Genomic DNA, 22,502 nt, shown 5'->3' on the forward strand with positions numbered 1-22,502 from the left:
TTGAAAAAAAAAAAATGTGTTTCCCTCTAGAAGCACTTACACTTTGCACTTTTATAGAAGAATCCATCAATTCCTCAGTTCAGAAAGGATTTTAATCTGGGGATCAATGTCCCATGGCGTCCCAGTCAGCTTTTCCTCTGTTTTCCAAGGTAGTAAGTGCCCTTCATTCCTCTAGCAAAGTGGATCCCCACACTGCGAAGGCATCACTTGCTGAACAGAACAGCTCAGCTTGTTAGGATTTGAACCCATGTTAAGAAATGGTCTTGTAAGGACAATTGCAAACTGCAGCACTGTTTAGAAAGGAAACTGTATATCTTTGAAATTGCTTTGTCTGATGCAAATACATAGCCACAAGCATATGTATATGTAAAGACTATGTGCACACAAACACATAAAACTGTGTAAGCCGTATAAGCTGCAATCCCCCAAAAAAACCTGTTGAAAGAGAATAAGAGAGCAGACATGCAACAGACCTTAGTTGGCTTGCTTAATGCCCTACTGGAAATACTGAGGGACCTGAGTGATGCATGCGCTATATGAACCCCAAGCAGAAAAGAACTGAAAGCTCTTCAACCCGTCAAAGTAAGTTGACTTTGGCTGGGCTACTAAAGAACATTTGATAAAGTCAAAGTTTTGGCAAGCTCCAGGATCCTCAGTCCAAGCTCAATATAGTGTGGATTGTTCTACAGAAATGAAGGGATTGCCTGTTCTATTTTGGCCAAATAGTTCACAGGGCTGAGTATTAGTAACACTTGGTTTAAGAGTGACTGTCATCCTCATGGTGTTAACTCCCCCAGATGCACTCAGATTCCTCTCTGTTTAGATCTTCCACTGCACATTGAGTAGTCTGATCCCATGTGGGTTTTGCTTCTGTTGTTTAGATGTGTTTTGTCTCATTCCCAATTAAATCTGTTTTGGCCAGGGGGACGGCAGAGGTGGTGGCGTTCAAGGTTCCTTAGGTGAATATAACAGATCTGGCCAGAGCTGAAAATTTGAGCTATGTTCAAGTAAAGCTAAATGGCTCGAGAAGGTACTATTCCCTGGTACCACATTCAAAGACTTCAGTTTTAAAGGTCTGTTCTGGGGTGCAGCAGGTTAGATATTTTTTGTTGGATTTACTGTCCTGTAAGCCAGCTGTCGTTCAAAGTACAAAGCTGGAGTAAATTGACTGGAAGCTCCTTCTAGGCAATCAAGCATGACACTAAGTGTATGGACACATGCAAGTACACAACTTAATTCTCACAGCATGTAGTAATATATTCGGTTTGTAGAGGCTTGTCTTCAGCTTTTTTTCAGAATCTGGAGGACTGTGCCAGGGAAGGGTATCTCCGTAACTGTTCCTGGCCTCATATTCCTTCCTCAAGTATCTGCTGTTGGTTGTTGCCAGAGACAGATCAATCTGACTGAACACAACAAATTTTGCATACCTGAGGTAATTGCATGTTTTCTTTTTTTTTGCTTGACAGTTCTGATGAATGGTTGAGCAAGATGGAGTCTTGGTCTTGCCTGGTGCTGTTGAAATAAATAGTAAATAAAAAAGGAACAGATTAAGTTCCAGAGTCTTGGCACCACAGCTTCTCTGCTGCATGATTTTCTGCATTAGGAACGCAACTGACATACAAAACCTGATCTATATGTTAAGCTAAGCCAAAGTAGACCTCAACTTTTCCACAGAAGTTACACAGGCTTTCTGATGCCTTAATATTAATTCAATCAGGAGTGCTTATGTTTCAGATTAAATTCCATGTTCTTAAACTCTTAAAATTGGAGAACACGTACTTTTGTACCTCTAGGTAAGGCTGAGATAGAGGTTAGCCAGAGGAGCCTTATGTTTTTATTTTACCAGGCAGCTAACAAGCCAGGCGTCCTTTCAGAGGAGGAATCCGAAGCATCCCTGTGATGGAAACACGAGCTACCTATGTTTGTTGTGGGCATACTGGCAGTGCTGCGGGAACAACGGTGTGCAGATCTGCATGTCTGTTCCACATCCTTGGCCAGTATATAACAGTGTGGTGATGCTGGCTTCAATGGAGCTGGGTTAATTGCAGTGGTTAGCAAAGCACCCATTCCACTGCAAGGGTCCATATGCATGCAGGCAGTTGTGCCAAATAATAAATAATTTGTCATTTCAGAAAATTCCATGCAAATGAAAGGTGTATTCACATACCTTTCCTATTGATTAGGCATGAAGTTCTAGATGGTAAGGACTGAAGGTCTAACAACTTTGCTTCTCTGACAGAAGTCCTGTGATGAACTCCAATTCTTTTACAGGCCCTTCTTCATTTTTTGATAAATTTATGGTGTCAGACATTAACTACTGGACTATCATTTTCCCTCATGACTTTTTAATTAAAGAATGGAAATTCTACATGACTAACTTGTTCACATGAAGTAATCATTTAAATCTAAACTTGTCAGTCTTTGTTAGCTATATTCCAAACTTCCTTTATTTTTAATGAAAAAGCTAACATTTTTTCAAAACAAGTGGAATGTATTGTCTGTGATTGCTTTTTTCATGAGTGAAAGAAAGAAAATTATGAACAGATATACTATAAACATGTTTAAGTTTTGGAATGTAAATATTCTGAAAAAATGAGGTTTCAGCTTTTCATTGGCATGAATACCAGGGAGCTAAATAAGGATATCTCTGTGCTTCCCACTTGATTAACCTCCTGTTACCTAATTTGATAGTGGAGTATAAAAACGTGACGCATATATTTTGCATACTGTATATAAACACAGGCATCTCATGTGTTGTAGAGTTCTGCACGGTTGTCCCAGTCCTGGGGAGAGGTGGGTTGGTGAGAGGTAGAATTGATGAAAATGAATTACAGGTGCTCTAAGTGAAGACAGAGTTGGATGGAGTGATAACAGGACATAAGAACAGAAGTCTGAACCAGAGGAGAAGGATTTTTAATCTCTTCTGTGCCATCAGGATACTTCCCTTTAATGAAGAAAAAAGTCCTCCATGAGTGGCAGAAATAATGAATTTTGGTTTTCAGCATCTCTTTCCTATGTGGTTTGTTTTTTTTTTTTCCCATCTCTAATAAAGAGTGAGGTTATTACCCACTCTTAGGGAGAAAAGAGTGAAACATGATACACTTAATTATATGAATGGCTTCTTGCTAGAAAAAAGGGCTGAAACTGTTGTCAAGTCTGTGGAAACAGAGTAGAACCAAAGCTAAGAACACCAGGGAACCAAATGGAACATCCCAGGTAAAATTATTGCCTGCTGATGTCAATGGCAAAGATTTCATTGACTTTATAATGCTGAGCATTCATTCCTATTTTTAATTGTCTGCTTAAGGTAAACATCTCTTTCTCTTTTCTGTTGGGGTAAGATATGAAATGTTTAATAGCCTTTTGGTTCTTGATTAGCCAAGATTTCCCAGCTATCTGGGGATGAGTTAAAATAATCTAAAATTAAAAAGTGCCCCAGTTATGAGGCTGGGCAAAGACACTAGCTTTATCTCAGGATGAAATATCAGAAGGCTGCAATGCTAGAGGAGAGGCTTAGCACATCCACATTTCTGTTAAATAAAATAGTACTTCTGATGATGTAGTGATAAAGCTAACATGGTTATGAAGGCAAGTGACTACAGACTTACCAAGCTTAAGGATTAAGGTTTTAGGTTAAGCAGTCCTTCTGGACAGAAAGGGGGGAAGGATTAAAAGTCAGAAGGAAGATCAACTGTCTATGTTCATAATATGGGTTAATAGGTAAATTTGGAAAAGCACTGTTAAAATATTTTGCAGTTGGAACATCAAGGTGAATGGACATACAGGGCCACACAGCAAAGGGTGAATCCTTTATTAATTAACATTAAATTCCAGCTGTGTGATAAGGAGTTTTCACATGACATGGGGCTAATCTGTTTACAGCAGTGATGAAAATGATCTCATGGCTTGTTTGTTTTTGCTTTTGTTTTGTTTTTCTTTGGGGTAATAGACTAGCATAATCCATGGATCGGAATCTGCAGAACAAAAATTAAAAATCTCCTTCTGCTTCTCGATCCTACAGGCATATTCAGACTCCTCTCTGAGCAGTCAGCAAGAAAGGAATGTTCCTTCAGAAGAGAAAGTGAAGGAAATCTGCCTTATTATTTATGCCTCCAAATTTTTCAGTGGCCAAAAAGTGGACAATACAAGAATCATTGTGATGTGGGTGATTAGCCATTCTTTGTTCTGCTGCAGACAGAAACCCAGCTTCCATCTTTTTCCTCTTAAACTTGCAAAACCTTGAAATTTTTACAGAAATTTATTTTATTTTTTGCTAGAACTTTGAAAGCACCTAAAGCATTTTTATACTTCACATGCCTTCTTGATACACAAAAGGTGTTACAGAACTGAGGGGCAGAGGGGATGTGGGAAATGTTTCCTATCATCTTAAATATTTACAGGGCTAGAAATATCAAAATAATTTGCATACTGCTATAGGAAAAAAAACCAGGTCCATTTAAAATTCTGTTACAAGACCCAGTGAATAAACTATGACTTTTGGGGAAAAACAGAATGCTACAAAGGCTGAGTTATAATCAGCTCAGCAGAGGTCATAGCAGGTTGATCCAACAGCCATCCTCATTGAGGTCCCAGTTCCACACAGCATTTAAATGCATGCTTAATTTTAATCACATACATAAGTCCTGCATGACCTTAATGTTAAGCACGTGCTTGAGTGCATTGCTGAAGTGCAGATGGAGAAATGGTTTCATGAGTGCTGGAAGCAAGAAGAAGAAAGAGCCCCTTACTGTAGGACTCATTTACGGGACTCGCTGCAGGATCAAAGGCTGCAATATTAGTTCTGAAGCAGGAAATGTCCATATAATGCTGTGAAGCAGAGAACAAGGGTAAATAATTTGTAAGGGAACGTGTGCTAGAAACTGCAAAATGTGCCCCACAGGTTGGTTGTGCACTTTTCTTCTCTCTGGGCTGTATTCAGTCCTATGACCCTCATTCTGCAAGGACATCAGCAAATGCTTATGGTCAGTAGCTGATGACTTCAATGGGAAGGCTAATCACGGGTCAAAATTCAACTCAAGCTCTGCTTTTGCAGAATGTAAGTCCAACACACACTGCTCATTGATACAGGGTGGAATCTTACTGTCTGCTTCCTTTTCTTCAGACTCTGCTGTCATTCTTTTGATTTTAAGGAAGTTTCTCTTCTGACACAAATGAAAAAGCCCACCCTCCTGATTCAGGATAAAATATGGGGAGAGTTTTCCTGCTGAGATCCTCAGACTGATATCCCAATGGTAGTCAGGTATCTCAATCACAGAATCGTAGAACCATTTTGGTTGGAAAAGACCTTTAAGATCATTGAGTCCAATCATTTCACCTAACACTGCCAAGTCCACCACTAAACCAGGCCCCTAAACACCACATCTACGTGTCTTTTAAATACCTCCAGGGATGGTGATTCCACCACTTCCTTGGGCAACCTCTTTGAGTGCTTGACAACGCAAATTTTTCCTAATATCCAATCTAAACCTCCCCTGGCACAACTTGAAGCCATTTCCTCTTGTCCTGTTGCTTGTTACTTGGGACAAGAGACCAACACCCACCTTGCTACAGCCTCCTCTCAGGTAGTTGTAGAGAGCGATACATATTCACTTGCCAGTGGTGCTAAACTACTAAAACTACCTTGATATTTATACCTGGAGTTTTGCAGCTCTGCTGCTTTGAGCACAGCTGTGTTCCAGAATAGGAATGGTCACTTCCCTTTACTTACTTTAATCATTCTGACAATAAAATTGAACTATGGACAGGAAAAGAAAGCATGTTAAAAATGAGTCCTAACATCACTGTTGTATTTACTGGGCCAAATTCTCTTCTACTTGTATTGCTACTCCATCAGTGAGACTTCAGTAGAGTTTATCACACTGATGTAACGGGGAAACAACTGTACCAAACAGCCCAAAAAATCAAAAATGGTTTAAGAGAACGACCCTAAGCAAGGATGTAGGCTCTCCAGTTTTGCCTCTGAAGTTCATGAATCTCCTGCACAAACAGCTCTGCTTCTCCACCCGTACCAGGATGAAAAAAAAGACTCCTTGCCTTACTTGTAAAAGCCGGCATGGTGTGGGCTACAGTGAGCTCCACAAAACTAAGTTTTATCTAATGTTGTGTTGAGAGTGAAGGAGGAGCTAGTGCAGTTCACTGTTCACCACCATTTTGCTGTGACTCTGGCCAATGGGCCTGGCAGCACATGGACTTCTTCAGCAATCCTGCTGTTTGGCCTCAGCCAGAAAGTGACTTGAGCAGATGTTTCTGCTTTTAGGAATCAGTCGTTTCCTCTTTTCCAGAAGCACATGCCAGCACAGTCAATATCTGGAAACCTGCTGCTTCACAGTAGGTCCAGAGTCTAAACTGGTACTTTACTAGAAAATGGTAATAAAGCAGTTTGAATTGCTTTTCATCCTTCATGCTCTTAATGGCTTTCAGGTTCATATGAGACTATTCAATTAATCCTGCTTCAGACCTAGAGGAATGGGATGTTTCTTACCCTCTGAACAGGAAAGAAGCCCATAACAAAGATTACCAATCTACTTATTAAGACTTATGTCAGCAGTATAGTCTAACAGAGCCTCCAGCTGGGGTTGGGACTACAGATTTGCAATCTTGTATAAGCCTAATGTTCACTAGTCATATGCTAATTAATTGCTAAATCACAAAAGGCAAATCATAATTATTGTTTCAGGTTAGCAATTTTCCCTGACCTGATTGCATGCTTGCTGCTTTGAAGAATTAAGCAACAAAGCTCATTTAGGAACGTTTACCTGTATAACCTATGTTTCTGGTTCCATTTGTTCTTGTTTTCAGTTGCTGAAAAATTCTCCTCAATTTGAACAATACTTGAACTGATTCTGCTACTCTTCATCGTTCCAGGAGATCAATCGAGAGATAGGAATAGTAAGAATGAATGTAAAAGCACACAGAGTTGAAGCAATTATGCCTCTGGTCCTCCTGCAAAGATTTTCAGTGGACTTAATATATCACAGTGTGGGCAGCCACACTCAGCTAAATTTGTGCAGACTGGGATGCTTGGTGTTTCCCATTTCAGGGCTTCTTTCTGGAGGAAACTGGGCCATTTGTATAGCAGACCCATGCTTTACCTAGCTTCTTTCTTTATTTGCCTGATGTAGTGAAAGCACTTCCTAGAAAGTTTCTGCTGTAGTGGTAATGGGTGGATGGGAGCACAGAAATTATTAAATGCTTATCGAAAAAGCCCACTGAGATCAGAGGCAAAGCTCTTATTGATCTCAGACATACCAAGTCAAGCTTTTATTTAATAATTGGTAATGGTATATTTGAAAACTCCAGATCAAAGAAAGCTTCACCAGTTCTTTTGTCACCTGGCTGCGTGCATCCAAAAGTTCCAGTGAGGCCAATGGGGCATAAGGCAGCTTTCTGGCTCACAGGCAGACATGTTCACACATAAGGGCTGGCTGACATGTGGCTGAAGTCATGAGGATGCAGAGAATACTTCTTTGGCTCAGAAAGCTCTTAGCTTGCTATCTAAAACTGTCCCAACCCATCAAGCCTAACGTGTTTCAATGTCTTCCAGTAGATACCTGTTAGCTGTGTGGTGAGAAGGTTGGCTTGGCAGCTTTGAAATGACAGTCTAGAAATTAGAGTAATTTCTTAGCTAGGGTTAAGGTAGTTCTGGCAGTCCTGAAAGTCACTGCACAGGAGAGATGACTCTGCTGCATCAGTCCCTAGTCTGAGGTTATCTATCTCACCAACAAACAGACACTGATCTGCCCTCTGTTACTAGTCAAAGCTGTATCTGAAAGATTTTGATGGCTACACTGAGCCAGACAGATCTGTGGACTATTGCTCCCTGCTGCTCTACATTTTCTGGTTTTAAATTGGGACTGCAGAGGAAGAATCCCTGGCAAAGGACAGCAGCATGTGTCCTTGGAGGAAAAAAGAAAACCAAGAGAAAAAGGGGGCTGCAGATCCTGGGCAGTAGATGACTTAGGAACACTGAGGGAATTTTCTAGCAAGCAAGAAGCTGCTGCAGATGAAGAGGCATTTGTGTCCAGTTCCCTTCACCCTGCTGTAACTCTAGCCAGCCAGTGAATCAACACAGCAGACATTCACTGGTACTGGCCCCAGCCCAAGTCTCCATGCCAGACTCCTAGCACACCTGTTAAACAGATTCCTTTCACCCAGCTTTCAGCTAACGTTTCAGCTGTAGCTGGTGATACGCCCAGCCTGCTGCAGTGCTATGGCTGCTAGCTGCAGTCATCACATCATACTTCAGTGCTCACCATGGTGCTGGGAGGTCAAAACCAGGCAAAGAGCACTACAGCCCTGAACCCTATGGGATAATCCACCTGACTGGTGTAATATTAAGTGCACAAGGAATAGGTAGTTCTGTGGTTGGTTTTGGCCAACAGTAAGGAAGAATGATGGGAAGCCCCTCAGTGTGCTGAAATGAAACCCCTTTGCATGTCCTACCTTTTGTCTTTGGTGCTCCATCCATCCAGGAGCATGCAGTGACAGCTCTCTGGCCAAGCACCATGCTGTGCTGTGCTGTCCCACCTGAAGATGGTGAGAGCTTCGTGGCCTGGGTGAGAGCTGCAGATAGGGGTGCGGCTCTTCCTTTCTGGATGCTCAGCAGGGACACCATGAAGCCTGCTCTCCTAAAGAACTACCAGCAGCATTAGTGGGGCATCTCCCCAGAAGCTGCAGAGCTGTGAGAATGGGGAAGCGGAGTGTGAGGGCCAAGGCTTCAAAGGGAAATTGCAGCTTACCTGCCTTCCCTAGCTGCTGAGCTGGGTGGCTTTGTAATTTAAGTTTAGAGTCTGGAAATAGGAGCTGGTTTAAGTTTATGATGATTCTTTTAAGAAAGCAGGGGAAAGGGCTGCAGTGAGAATAGGAGAAGCAGCAGCAGGTGCTTGAAAAGAAAACATGGGCTTCAGCTGCCTTTTGAGAAAGCTGTATTTAAAAGGCACATCTGCATAATGCAATGGAGATTAAGAGGAGTAGACAATGATGTTGTACTACTCCTCCCCTCTTTTAGCTTGTCTCTTTTTTGTGTTTAGAAACATGTATGGAGGGCTTGAGCCTTAGTTTTTGATGAGGAAGTTCCAGGTTTACCCTAATTAGTTTTGGTCCAGTGTTGTGATACTAAGAGGATTAAACTGGCATCTCATGATGGCTGTCCACTGCTGGGAAGTCCATTAGCGAGTTCCAGTAGAAATTTCTCACAGATAGAGCAATGAACATTTTCATCTGAACTTCTGGCTTAGAAACAGGACTTTAGAAAACTCAAGAAGAAAGAGAAGGTGTAGGCAGGAGGACTACACACACATAGCTAGAATGGTTTATTCCATTTCAATGTGCAGTTATGATAAGTCAGTGTTTCTAAGTGATTTTTTCAAGTATCGTTCCTGAAGCCAAAGTTGGTCTTGATTATTACAAACCTAGAGATAAAGCCACAATTCTTGCACTATACGAAAATTTACATATAGTGATGGGCGACATTCACAGTTACTTCATTTCAGACAGCCCCATCTGAAAACACACTGGGGGCAGGGTGAGTTTCGGGGGTTCAACCTCTCCCCAGGAAGCTACAGCGAAGGCATTATCCAGAGTAATTACGAAGAAGCCTTAGACTTCTCTCCTGATCGTGATCCAGCCAAGCTCTTGATCCTGCTCCAAGTTAACAGGGCTGGAACTGGCACTAAAACATTTGGTTTGAATGCTCCTTTCTTGCGTTAAGACCTTTTCTCTGTCTGTGGTTGGTTAGCACAGTGGCTGTGCTCTCACATGGAGAATGCGTTGCTTGTGTAGGCTTTACATTGGTGAAATGGAGGTCTTACTCTTTTAGTTAGCAAAGTCATGTGTGAGATGTTTACTCTCAGCAGTGCTCAAGGGCAGTGCTAATTTATTTTTGTAACAGTCTTTTTTAGATGGAGAAGTTGGTGACAGCCATAATTTATTCATGGTGCTATGCAGCTTTGCATAGCATGTCATACTGGCCTGCAGCAACTGGAAGTAGTTATTTTCTTAGGAAAGTGTAGAGACCAAAACTGATAAAACACAGTGACGTACAGGAATCTGCTTATGTTTAGAGAAGATAACGCACATCAGCAATGGGAATTGCAGATGGCTGAGAGTTCTTGTTTTCTTCATGGCTTGTCCTCTTTCACAGCTCTCCTGATGTGGGTGTGTTTGACTTAAGAAGATGTTTACAGCAAGTGGAAATTATTTGCATACATTCATATTGGTGTTTGCAGTTAATACAATCACAGAGAGTTGTGTTTAAGAGCTTTCTCCATGATTCCTAAGAAAAGACATGATGATATAACCAGGTCTGCTCTTTAGGGATGAAAGCTCAAAGTCACATCTGCTCTCATTAACTTCAGATTTGGCTATGCTGAACACATGCCATCATCACTATCATTTCCATGGTAACACATTGCAACATTATACTATTCAAGTCATGTGACAGAAGGTCAGGCTGAAAAGAAACCTGGGCTGGGAGAAATGAAGCACTTGTGTCTTTGGTGGTATTAATAAACAAAACAGCTACCAGCAAAGTAAATTGGCTTTTGTATAAATATTCCTTTCCTCAAGCTTGCCTGAATGAAAAAGCTGTTCTCTAGGGATTTGTCTATTGGTTTGGTCTGATTAGGGCTATAGGCTGCTTATTCTTCTCCTACAGTCTCTCTATGGCTGGAGTGCTGGGTTCCCACAGAATTGTTGGGGGGGATCTAGTTTCATTTTGCACTGTTTCTATCAAACTAAAAAAAAAAAAAAGACGATATCTTCAGGAACCAGGCAGGCAGCTTCACGCAATTTACGAGAGTTAACCTCTCTGTTCGGCTGATGGAATGCCATAAATTATGTGCTTTATTTTTTGGTCAAGTCGTCTGTTCTTCTATTCAAAGAGAGGAGAAAAAACAAAGCTTTAAGACTGAAGGAGCATATGAATAGTCTGAGTTCTTATTAAGAACATCTGGATTAAACAAAAATTAAACAGAAAGATTAAAAATTCAAAATTAGGGTTGTTGTTCTTGTTCATACAGCCCTGACCTCAGTAAATGTCCTTCCTCTGATTTCAATAGGTTTTATCAAGACGTCCAACAACCAAAATGTCCCGATTCTTCCTCATTAAGGACAAGAAAAGCAACATGAGTATTACCATTTGCTATGTCCAAACAGTATCTCTGTGTATGCAAGCTGAGGGTTTATTACGGCACAACTTACAGTTTTGGAAAACTTACCTAGCAATATTACCAAATTAGTTTCACCATGCAAATCCAAACCCATCATTTAGTGTTTTGTCATTGTAAATACAGGGAGAATCACTTTAAAAGACAATGCTGGATCAGTTTCCATTTCAAGAAAGCAAAAGTTAATTAATTAGCATATTTCATATCTTAGAAGTACAGGTTACACTAAAATTAACCAGAGAGAGAAAAATCTGCAATGGCACAAAGGGGAGGTTAAGAAAGCAAATGCATGTCTTGGGCTTTTAAAATCCTTCCCCTCCCTGTCACTTCAAGGGCAATCTTTCACTCTTACTACCATTTCCCACTGAAAGAAGGGCACATGGAATATTATGGAGAAAGCAGTAATTTACTGTAGCCATTTCTACTCTGTATGTATTTTTAAAAAAGCTGAGCAAAAAAACCGCAAAGATGCCCAACTGAGAAACAACATCCAGCAAGATTTGATTTGCAAACCACAGATGTCAAGAAAAAAGGGCTCCCTTTGATTTTAATGGTTGGACTGGTTTCATACAGTCCCATTATGAAACACGATGCCAATCAAGATAAAAAGAGTTAATGCTCCTGCATTTCTAATTGGAAAAAAAAAAAATAAAATTGCAGATCTTTCTTAAGTATGTTGGTGGAAAAGTCACACTTTATCAGCCTGAATTTTTTATAAAATGGAATGAGTGTCATTCAGCCTTAGAGATAACTTCGTTAATGCCAAGATAGCAGAAAAGGCTGTTTATTTATTAATTTGTGCAGTTTGTTGTCAAATTTTTAATATCATTACATTCTATAAAACCCTAACAGCCTAAATACGTAAGATAATAAGTAGCCATAAAACCATAGAACAGTTTGTGTTGGAAGAGATCTCTGGGGGTCATCTGGTGGTTCAGCATCCTACCCAGACCTAATGGTCAGTTTACTCCAGGTCTTGAGCAGCTGCATTTTTCACAGGAGTAAAGATCCCCTAACAACTCTGGGACTCTGTTACAGTGTTTGACTACCCACACTGTGATTTGATTTTAATTTTTTAATATGTAATCAGAACTTGAACTTACTGTGGTTTGCATCCATTGCCATTCACTGCATTGCTCTGCAACCCCAAGAAAAGTCTGGCTCTATCCTCTCTGTATGCTTCCTGAAGAGCTGAAGGCCGCAATAAGGTTCCTCCTTAGCCCTTTCATCCTAAGACTATGCAAACATAAGACTGAGCAGTGACTCATAGGAGACTTTTAGAAGGAAAAGTTTATGTAAAAGATACGCGATGTGACACCTACCCAGCATTATTTGCATAGGAGAAGAGCCTAGAAACACCATTTAGGAACAGTGTCTCTGTGCTGGGCCCTGAGGAGGAACTATACCTGCCCACACACAGGTGTTTTGCAATGGACAGACAATGAACAGACTGGCTGGGAAATAAAGCACAAGGGAGTGAAGCTGTGACCCCATGAACACATTGTGAATTCACTGAAGGAGCAAGATGGTGGCGGATGATGTTACAAGTCATTGTAGTTTGCCTGCTGAAATATTGAATGACAGATGTAAATTCTATATCCAAGGAAAAAATAGAGGGGCCCTATAACACACAGATATCTGCTAACCCTCCTACCTATATGCCAAAGGTATTGCTTATATAGTACATTACTAATATGTCTTGGTTTAAGTGTGACTAAACATCTGGGCAGATCTCCAGTCTCAGAGCACTTGTAAGCAAATCTGGGTAGCCTCCTATTTGAATTGGGCTCTCCACAGTAAGGGGTCTTGTAATAAACTGTCAGTGTAACTGGAATTATTGAAACTGTCAGTTGTTTGGGTTTTCTAACTTCTCACATTACGAAGAATCAAAGAGAATTAGTGTCTTGTCTCCACAATCAGACACATCAGACAATTTAACCTACATGGAAGATGGAGGAGAATACCTTGAACTGAAACCATGAGGGGAGACTCTGTGTCAGACCTCAGGTCCTATTTGCTCTAGCAGGCTTTGCCATAATTTATAAAACATCTCTGATCAGCAGTATGCAGGAGGAGAGCCGCTGTCAGCGTAACCTGCAATATCATACATTGAGTAGACATGTGCTTCACTGCTAGCTACAGAGAGAACTGAGTTCATTAGTGCCAAGTCAGAGTTCTCCACTTGAACTGCAGTTTCTGCCTGTGTGCAAATTTTTTTTTTGGAGCTTACTCTTAACAGGAGGTGGAAATATATGCATATGAGGCTAACAAACAAAATCCTGTTAGCTGAAGGGCAGCCAGTAGTTGAGAAGTTCTTTTTGCTCTGGATGTGTTTGCAGATGACTATCTTTTTGCAGCATTAAATACTAAGAGGAGTTGCCTCGAGAAGTGCTGAGCATAAAATCTAAAAATATTTCCGAAGAGTCTGTAAATTATTGTATTTCTCATCTTCATGGAATTAAGGAAAGAAAAAGTGTAAAACTAGACCTTGTTCTCCTGCCTTTGCCTTCCTTCACCCCCACCTAAAACGTTTTCCCTCTTTTATCTCCAGGTTTCTCCTTTTAGCTCAGCTTTTTCTAAGGAACCTGTTTGCAATTTATACTTACCTCCACCGGTTGTTTATGTTTGTTTGGTTGTTTTTTAGCACATTTGCTGGAGTGGAAACAACATTTCCATGTGCATTGAGCCTGCTTCTGCGCACTACAAAGAAGTTTCCACGTATACTGGAAGAAGATTATTTCCTGCTTTGGACTTGTTTCCAAACACTGCTAGTACCAGAAATACAATCTGCTGATAGAGCTAGGGTCATAGTCCACTGAAGTAGCGGACTAAAAAATAGAGTGCAATAACTTTTGAATACAATGTATAAAGGAACATATAATGGGAGACACCGCATAAACTTCAGTCCATTTTTATGCTAATCTGATACAAAGAAAATAATTAATTTAATAGATGCAGAAATATTATTTCAGTTTTATTATTAGAGATCAAGTTCACTTTCTGATCATTGAAAACACTGATAAATTAAGCTCAGCTGGACTCTTCAGGGCTAGATACTTCATTAAGCTGCTTGCCTAAGGCTCATAGAATTGCTGGACTTTTACAAAATTCCAGTGGTCTAAGCTACAACATCCTCTATTGGCTCCTTTGTTTGGCACAATGCTGAAGCTCTCCATATGTCATTGCTCCGTAAAAATGGGAGATAAGACCCATCCAGCCCAGATCCCTGGAGCAATGGTGGTCATCCTGACTCCCCAGCACATGGCGTTGTTTAGAACCAGAGATAACAGGTCAGTGAGATATACCTCCTTTCTGGGAGTTAGGGTGCCACCATTCCAGTACTTTATCTCAGAGAGAAAAAATACAGCTTTAGATCAAATCACTGTTCTGCCTGGTTGCCTCACACTTCTTTTTCCTTTTTGGCCCTAAGCATCCATTAAGGAGTTTAGGATGTTCCTTCCTCCACACAAGTCCTCCTCTGAATCATACAGCAGCTTCTCTACAGCTCAGCCAGTTTTCTTCTCCCTTGGCTGATCCTTCAATTAAACACCTGCCAAGTAAGTACATCTTGCTCAGGGGTCCTCATCTTGGAGCTTGTCTCCTGCATCTCATCCCTTATGCTTTTTTAGAGGGCTGCATTGATACCTGGCTCCTTTGTTCTGGCTCAAGGAGAATTCCACTGCCTGGAGCCTGCCCTCAGCATGGACTCCCGGCTTCAGCCATCCTATTGCATTACTGATGCTTTCACATAAATGGAAGATGTTTAAGTTAATGATCTCCCATTGTTAACCATGTGTCACCCTCCTGTGCAATTTCAGTTCAAAATGGTGGTAAGAACATGGCCAGGAGGGATAACTGCCTACTTTCAAAGCAGGGTTTCCAGCCTGCCAAAGAAGTTCTGCATTATCAAGCAGAATTAATAAGTTCAAGCTATTTCCAAATATGCAACTGTGCCAGTAGACTCTGGTTCACATTTGATTTCAGAGAAGGTTTTCTAAATTGACCAAAGGCCACATAATTAATTTAATAGCTAATAATCTGTATATGCAGTTTAAAAGAGGTTTTTAACAAATACCTAGATGAAGCTGATAAAGCATCTTGAAGAAAGTTAATGAAGTCTGTCTTCAAAGCTGATGTGTTTAGTATACTGGTGTACCATAGAGGAAAGTATCTTGGAAACCCCTTCCTATGTTCCAGAATTAAAAAAATGTCAGAGTTTTCAAGGCTATTTGAGACTGAGATATACAAGCTGCATTTGGAGAGCACCTTGGAATTTACTTACTAGATTTTATCAAGTTCACTTCTCTACTGTGCTCAGTTCCTCCCTTCACCTCCTTAATATTTTTTTTTCTTAAATTAATCTTTTGGATAAACTTTTGGTTCATAAATTTAAGAGCAAATAATACAAAATCTTCAACATGAGTTTTTCAAAATTGCATAGCGCTGGCCAAATGATGCTCTCGTTGAAGTAAATGGTAAAGTGTCCAGCAACTTCAAAAGAAGCAAACATAAGCCAAAACAGATTCCTTATTAAAACTCCACCTTTATTACTTTGAAAAGAAGGGGAAATTTAAAAGGACTAACTAAGGAAATTCAATGCGCCAATCCCATTGTAATTCAATAGGAATGGGGCACCAAACTCCCTTAGGCTGTTTTGCAAATTGTCTCTCACAATGGATGCCAATCTGGCTCCCATAATGAGTCATTCTGTAATGTCACAGGGTCAAGGTGACTACTGGATGGTGATACCTGGCCATAACTGAAATAATACAATACTTTGGATACATTGCGTTTTCATCACTGTGGGTTTGTGAAACAAAATCATCTGAAATGATGGATTAGATTAATGCTAGAATAGGTTAAGAATGACCCAGCTGGAGGCAGGAGAGGCTGGGGCTGCTTATTAAGTATCTCCAGAATGCTTCAACTCCACCTCCAGGAGCATCTGAGCCCTAGAGAGAGAAATGGGACAAGGAACTTACAGGCAAGATCACAAAGGCTTGAAGCATTTGTTTAAGAAATCACCCAAAAGATCAAGTGCTGGGGTTTATGGTTGTCTCTCCAGGTAAAGCAAAGCTCCTTCCTCACCTACCCAATCCTTTAAGTACTCAAGCCAGGAAATGTGAAATCTTCCTTTCCACTTGCTGTCAGGATGGAAAAAGCACTCCTCCTGCTGCAGCGGAGATATGGAAAGCTACATCCAGGAATGGCAGGGCCTCCACCCCATGCTGAGACCTTCCATACCACCACCAGCCCTGCTTTTGGTCCTGCAGTGTTTGCAGTGATGCTTGTCATTCACAGTCTGGTGTGCCAGCTCCCTCTAATGCTCTGTCTGTATGTAAGAATATTCACCTGGAATAGCAGAGGGGTATAAAGCTACTTTGGGGAAAACAAGTTCATCTGACTCCATACACAAAGTTTTAATTTCTCTAAAAGAAAAGGCCCATAATTGTTCCCACACCAGCATCACTCAAGAAGTAATTTTTACTGAGGTTTATTGATGCTTCCGTCCTCTTCAGAAGAGCCCTCTCCCAAAAAATTAAAATAAAACCATCCTCCTCCCTTTTCTCCACTGTTAAGACTAGTCACCTTCATGAGCTGAACCAAGTGTTTTATATGGTCTCTTTCATTATGTTTGATTAACTCCACATGGGTTTGGATTCTCAGAGATTTTTTAATATACAAGACATATACAAGATGAATTCCTTTCTTTTTAGCTCAAAACTACATACCAGGGACCAGGAGAAAGAACCCAACAGTGCCTCTAGAGATCATTTGTTTCAAGTGGACCCATCAGGGGTCCCTTCAGAGCTGTATGCCTTATGCTCAAATTATATCTCATCGTGTTGTTTTTATCGGGCAAATTCTTAGATTGTGATTCAGGTTTGTTCATGGAGTTAATCAGTCTGCAGGCACTGTTTCATTAACAATTCCAAGCAACTGAGTTATCCAGTTTGTTGGTATTATTTACAACAGAGTAGGTCAATATCACATATTAGTAGGACAGCATTGTGTATCACAAGGATATGCTTTCCCTTAGCAATGAGGTGTTGTTCAGAGGGATTCCAGAGCAAAGCCCATGAAAATTTGCAGAAACACTCCAGTTGACTTGACTGGGCAAAGAATACCTGTATAGTGTTCAAGGAAGAACTCATAGAGTTTTCTCTGTTCTGTCCTGCAGAACTGTTATTGATATTTTTCTAATTATTTTCAGTTCAGATTTCCTGAAAATAAATGTGGGAGTTCAAGCTGGTAACATGCTACAATTACCTCCTCATGTATCACAAATCAGTCATGTTGTACTGCCTGCAGTAGGCTTTATGGCTTCTGAAGTCTTTCTCATGCTAACTGTGAAGTTACTGATGTGTGAAAGAAATGCCAGATGGAGCTGGCTAGAGGGTTAGCTTTGGAGTTTCTGCTGGGGACAGGATATAATTCTGACCACAGTCAACTCTATGTTTTCAGGTGGGCACATCACGGTTCAAAGAGGACCTGTATTTGAAGTAACCTAGTGTTACACAGGAGGACAACCATGGACAGCCATATTGTTTTGCTGTAAAAACTGCTTGCAAACAACTGGTTGAGGTTCATTCTTCCTCAAGGTGGTGAGGGCTAGCAGTTAAGAGGTGGACAGGAATTCAGGATACTTCAATTGTTCCCTTTGATTTTGTTGCTAAAGGAATAGGTTTTTTGAGTGAATAAGGCCACCTCCCAGTGGCTGGCTTCGTTTTTGTCCTCAGGCTGTGAAGAGCTTCTGTGTATGCAACTATTCCAAATCAGCTCCATGCAGGAATGTTTTTTTTCAGAACAAGTACTCAGTTTCATAGTTTACTTTAACCCACTTGGAGAGCAACAAGGAATTCCTAACAGTGAAAGCAAAGAAACTAGCACTTGTGTTTCACCTATCTCCACAAAGTGTGAAAGGTAAATCCCTCATCCTCTGCTTTCTGCATGGGGAAAGCAAACAGTCACTGCCACTGAGCTACTCTTTTTCTAGAGTCCTCCTGTCCACAGCCCCACAACACTGAAGACCTCAGGTGGTTAAAAAAAAAACCAACACAAACGAATCAGTCAAAATTCCTAGCCTAATGCTTTGGGGTCATCGTGTATTAGAACCTTGACAAATTACGCTGAGTAATTTTTTCCCCTTCAGGTGTCTGGTAAATGTACATTCTTCTCCTAGGGTGCAGCTAAAAGTGGGCACAAGGCAAAAAGACCTGACGGGAAGGGTGGCTTCTCCCACAACTTACACGTAAGCTTGCCTGAAAAATCTTTGATCATGCAAAAGGAGTCTAATAGTCAGCTATTTAAGTTATGAAGGCACCAGAAACAAAACATCCCACATGGACAGGCCTTGCAATTGGTCTGTGCTTCTATCTGTGTATTCTGCCAGCGTTTCCAGACACTATGGACATCTTACAGGAATTCCTTCAGAGTTATTGTAGCCAGTGAGCCACAGAGCCTTGCTGACATGACCATGTAACTAATAATTGATTATAATCATATACCATTTTATCAGTTATTTTAGATTTTTCATTACAGTGCCAACTGTATATATATACTGTTATATTATTATTTGTATTTATGTTATTCACCAGAAATGCCAAAGAGCATATAAAAATAGGCTTCAAGTAATTCAAAACTGAAACTAGGGCTCTCAATTCATCTATCTATGTCATTTGAGAACAAGCAAGCAAATTCCTAGATAAGAGTAAAATATACACTTGTCAAATGTAATTTTTTTTTGAATGCAGTTCTTCATAAATTAATCCCTAGTGACAAACAAAGAGATCTTCTATTCTTTGTCTTTGCATTTGATACTGTGTAGATGCTAAAAATGTTATTCTGGTAATGCTGCATTTTGGGCAAGGACTACCAAAATTTCCTATCAAGCAGTATCACCAGACATTTCCTATCAGCTGTATCACCAAGCTTATTTAAATTGTCATATGTTTTTAGACATAACTCACCCAAACTGGTCTTGCCTAGTTCTGTTTTCTAGTATCAGTAGTCTTCTCTGAAGGTCTTTTCATGCTGTTGCAGTCTGTTAAGCAGATGTACTCAGTAATTGTCCTCTGGACAAATCAAGTAACCCATCTTTCACAAGTCCCCCTCTGAAGGCTTTATTGTCCTCCTCCATCCTCCCCAGCCACTCAAACCTCCAGACAAAGCAAAAAACTTTCTTTCTGGGGTTTCAGCAACACGTCTTACTGCAGTGTAACTGAGAGGGAGGAACTGACATGCATATGGAAACAAAAGACATCCCAATACTTTGGGCATAAGCTTGCCTGGGAATTTACACTGCTTTTATCAAGCATAAGCAGAAAATATGTGATCAGAGCTTTAAGTGAAAACATTGGCAAAACTGAAACATTTTCTTAATCATCTTTTGTTCTTGGCAATTTGTTTATTTGTAGTTCTCATGGATGTTAGGGCACACAAGGACAATCACAGTCAGTTTGTTTCTTTCACCTACCTAAGGTGATCCAAAGAGTCTATCCTGGTAATTTCTCCATTACATCCATAACCTGAACTGTAGCTTACCTTTTTGGAAAGAAGAAACCAGCAAATTCCTACAACAGTCATTCCACTGATTTTCTTCCCCATATTTTCCCTCTAATCTTGTTAAACTTCAGGTCCCACTCCATGTTGCTTTTTGCCTTCTCTGCCACATAAAAGATAGTATCAGAAACCGGAGGATGGTGACAGACTTGCAGGCTTGCCTACCTGCTTTTGCATGTGGCTGAAACTGTTATGATGCTGCCTTTCTTCTGAGTATCTGTGCCTCCATATACCTGCTTTTCTCAATATGTTTATTTTGCCACTTATGGCAAATTTCCATCTTTCTTGGATACAGGGAAGAGCGAAAGGAATCCCAGGGTTTTTTCCTCACCTTCCTCAGAAATAGATCACTTTGTTCAAGTGCCTGCTTTGCTGGTTTGCCAAGTCATAAATGCACCTCTTTTCTTTTTCCTGCTCACCACCTTGCAAAGACCTTCTCTCTCTTTTTGCCCCCACATGCACCAAGCTATTTGCAGAAAACTGGACAGCTTCAACAGAAAAAAATCAAGGCCATAACTTGAACACTCCCTTCTACCAAAAAGGCCAACTTGTTCATAGTTTGTTCTTTACCTCTCACTCCTGCCCACTCAGTTGTACCAGCTCAAGTTTGTTGCAGCTGAACAGAATGACAAAAATTGTCTTAGTTAAAAGCACGCCCCCATTTTTACTTTTATTTTTTAATCCTTAACCCCACAAGCAATTGTAATTGCACAGCTGGGGAAGCAGCTAGGAGGGAGAGCAGAACAGCAGAAAGGTAGGTGTGAGTTATGCCTGCATTATCATTAAAAGAAAAGTTCATTGAAGTGTGGCTTCACATAGGTCCTCCTCAAACACACTATAGCTCTGTGTGTAGACCTCTGTCCCAGAGATTTACAGAAGAGGGTAAAAGCATTAGTTCCTTTGTTTGGTCTCCTGAGTCTAAGTACCCCACTGAAAACAAAGCCCCAAAGTGAAAACAACCAACCAACACTTTCTTGGTTTGCAAAATGTGACAGAAACTCTGAAATTTCAGGTAACTTGTTTTGGACTGAACAGAATGTTTCATTCAACCTGGAGAGTTGTTTTCCTTTTTGGTTTTTTTTTTTTTTTTTTTTTTCTTTTCCTTTCCTTTTTTTTTCTCTTGAGTTACTGAAAGGCAGCTATGTTATCAAACAGATATGCTACTCTGCGCTCAGCAAGCCTGGCTGCCCTGAACTCCTCTAGGTCCTGTCAAATGGAGTGCAGGCACAGAGTGAAAATTATTGGCTCAGTGAACATCACTCAGGTCAGATCTGACATCCACCTGTGTCAGAGAAGTCTAACGTTACAAAGCTGAAGTAGAATCCTGGCAGTCTGTGGCTTTGAATTAACCAAAATGCATCTGGAATGACCAACCTGCAGCGCTAACACACAAACATAACAAAAATTTTTGCCTTCCAAAGGAACTCTGCTGTGATTAGAAAGAAATGTCAATCTATCGGTCACCTGAATCAATGGGCATTCCCTCCATTGCTTCCCAAAGCAGGAGCATCCCTTTAGCAGGATCAATGCTTTGTAATTTTATCCTGAACACAGTCAGTCAGGAAGGAAACTTTGCCTTTTCACTAGATGTAGAAAAAGGCATTTGATTGTGTTGGGTCACTCCTTACTTCTTGTAAAGTTGTGTAGCTCAGAGGTAATTTGGGGGTTTATTTTTTTATTTTTCAACCAAAAAGGCAAGACTTAACAATTTTTTCCCCCTTTCTCTACAAACAAAACTAAAACACATACTTTAAACACTGCTTTATTACAGGCTTTCCAATAACTTGGAAACACCACCTCTAGGGAAGGCTTTGGCACTATCCCTGAATCAGAGGCAAAGTGTAGTTTTTAACACAGAGCTGGCTCCTGAATGAAAACAGTATACTGTCTTTTCCTTGTCCGTATGCACCTTTTCAATGCCTCTCCTGATGTTGCTGGCAGTTAAGTCCAGGTCATTCCCTCTCTCCCTGCCTAGCAGATTCAAGGGACAAAGAGCCCTGCTGTCCCCTACCAAGTGGGCTGCAAATGCCACAATCTAGCTTGAATAGATGAGTCTTTAGGGGCCACATTCAGGCACTGGACAACTTTTTTGGATGGTTAAGACACATGTTCCTGGGTGTCTTTCTACTGTGAATTAGGAACTAGTCTAAGTTATTTTGTTCTATGACACAGGGCACTTGAGATTGATGATGCATAGGTAAGACAAGTGATGATATATATTTAACAATATCTATTATTACATATAATGTCCCAGATGATTGGTTGTCTTCTCTGTCTGTGCCATCAGCAGCACTGAAAGTTGACTAGAAATTGTTGCTGAATAAGTAAAACCAAGAAGCAAATTCAGATGGAAACAGAATTCACCAAAGAGCAGTTTCCCTGATATGAACTGCTCATTGACAGTTATTTTTAAACAGGGACATCCCAAGCCCAATCCATTTGACTCTCAGCAGATGCTTCCCACATCAGACAGATCCAGTTCATGTGAAAGGCAATGAAACCTCCTACCAGAATCCCTCCAGGCTGGCTCAGGGCCCATCACGAGCCATACCTCCTCTTCCACTTGATTCTTTAATTCAGATTTGACAACCTAGGATGCAGATATAAATCCAACTACAGGACAACTATTAATAAGCTGACAAATGCTAAGGATGAGAATTCTCAGTGAATTTAAAGCTGAGGGATGATTGCCAAGAAAATTTGGCTCTCGCTCCCCTGTTGCTTTGATGCCCTTGCTTTCCATTCTCACAGCCT

This window comes from Falco punctatus (genome assembly GCF_963210335.1).
Source record: "Falco punctatus genome assembly, chromosome: Z".
Classification (NCBI taxonomy): Eukaryota; Metazoa; Chordata; class Aves; order Falconiformes; family Falconidae; genus Falco; species Falco punctatus.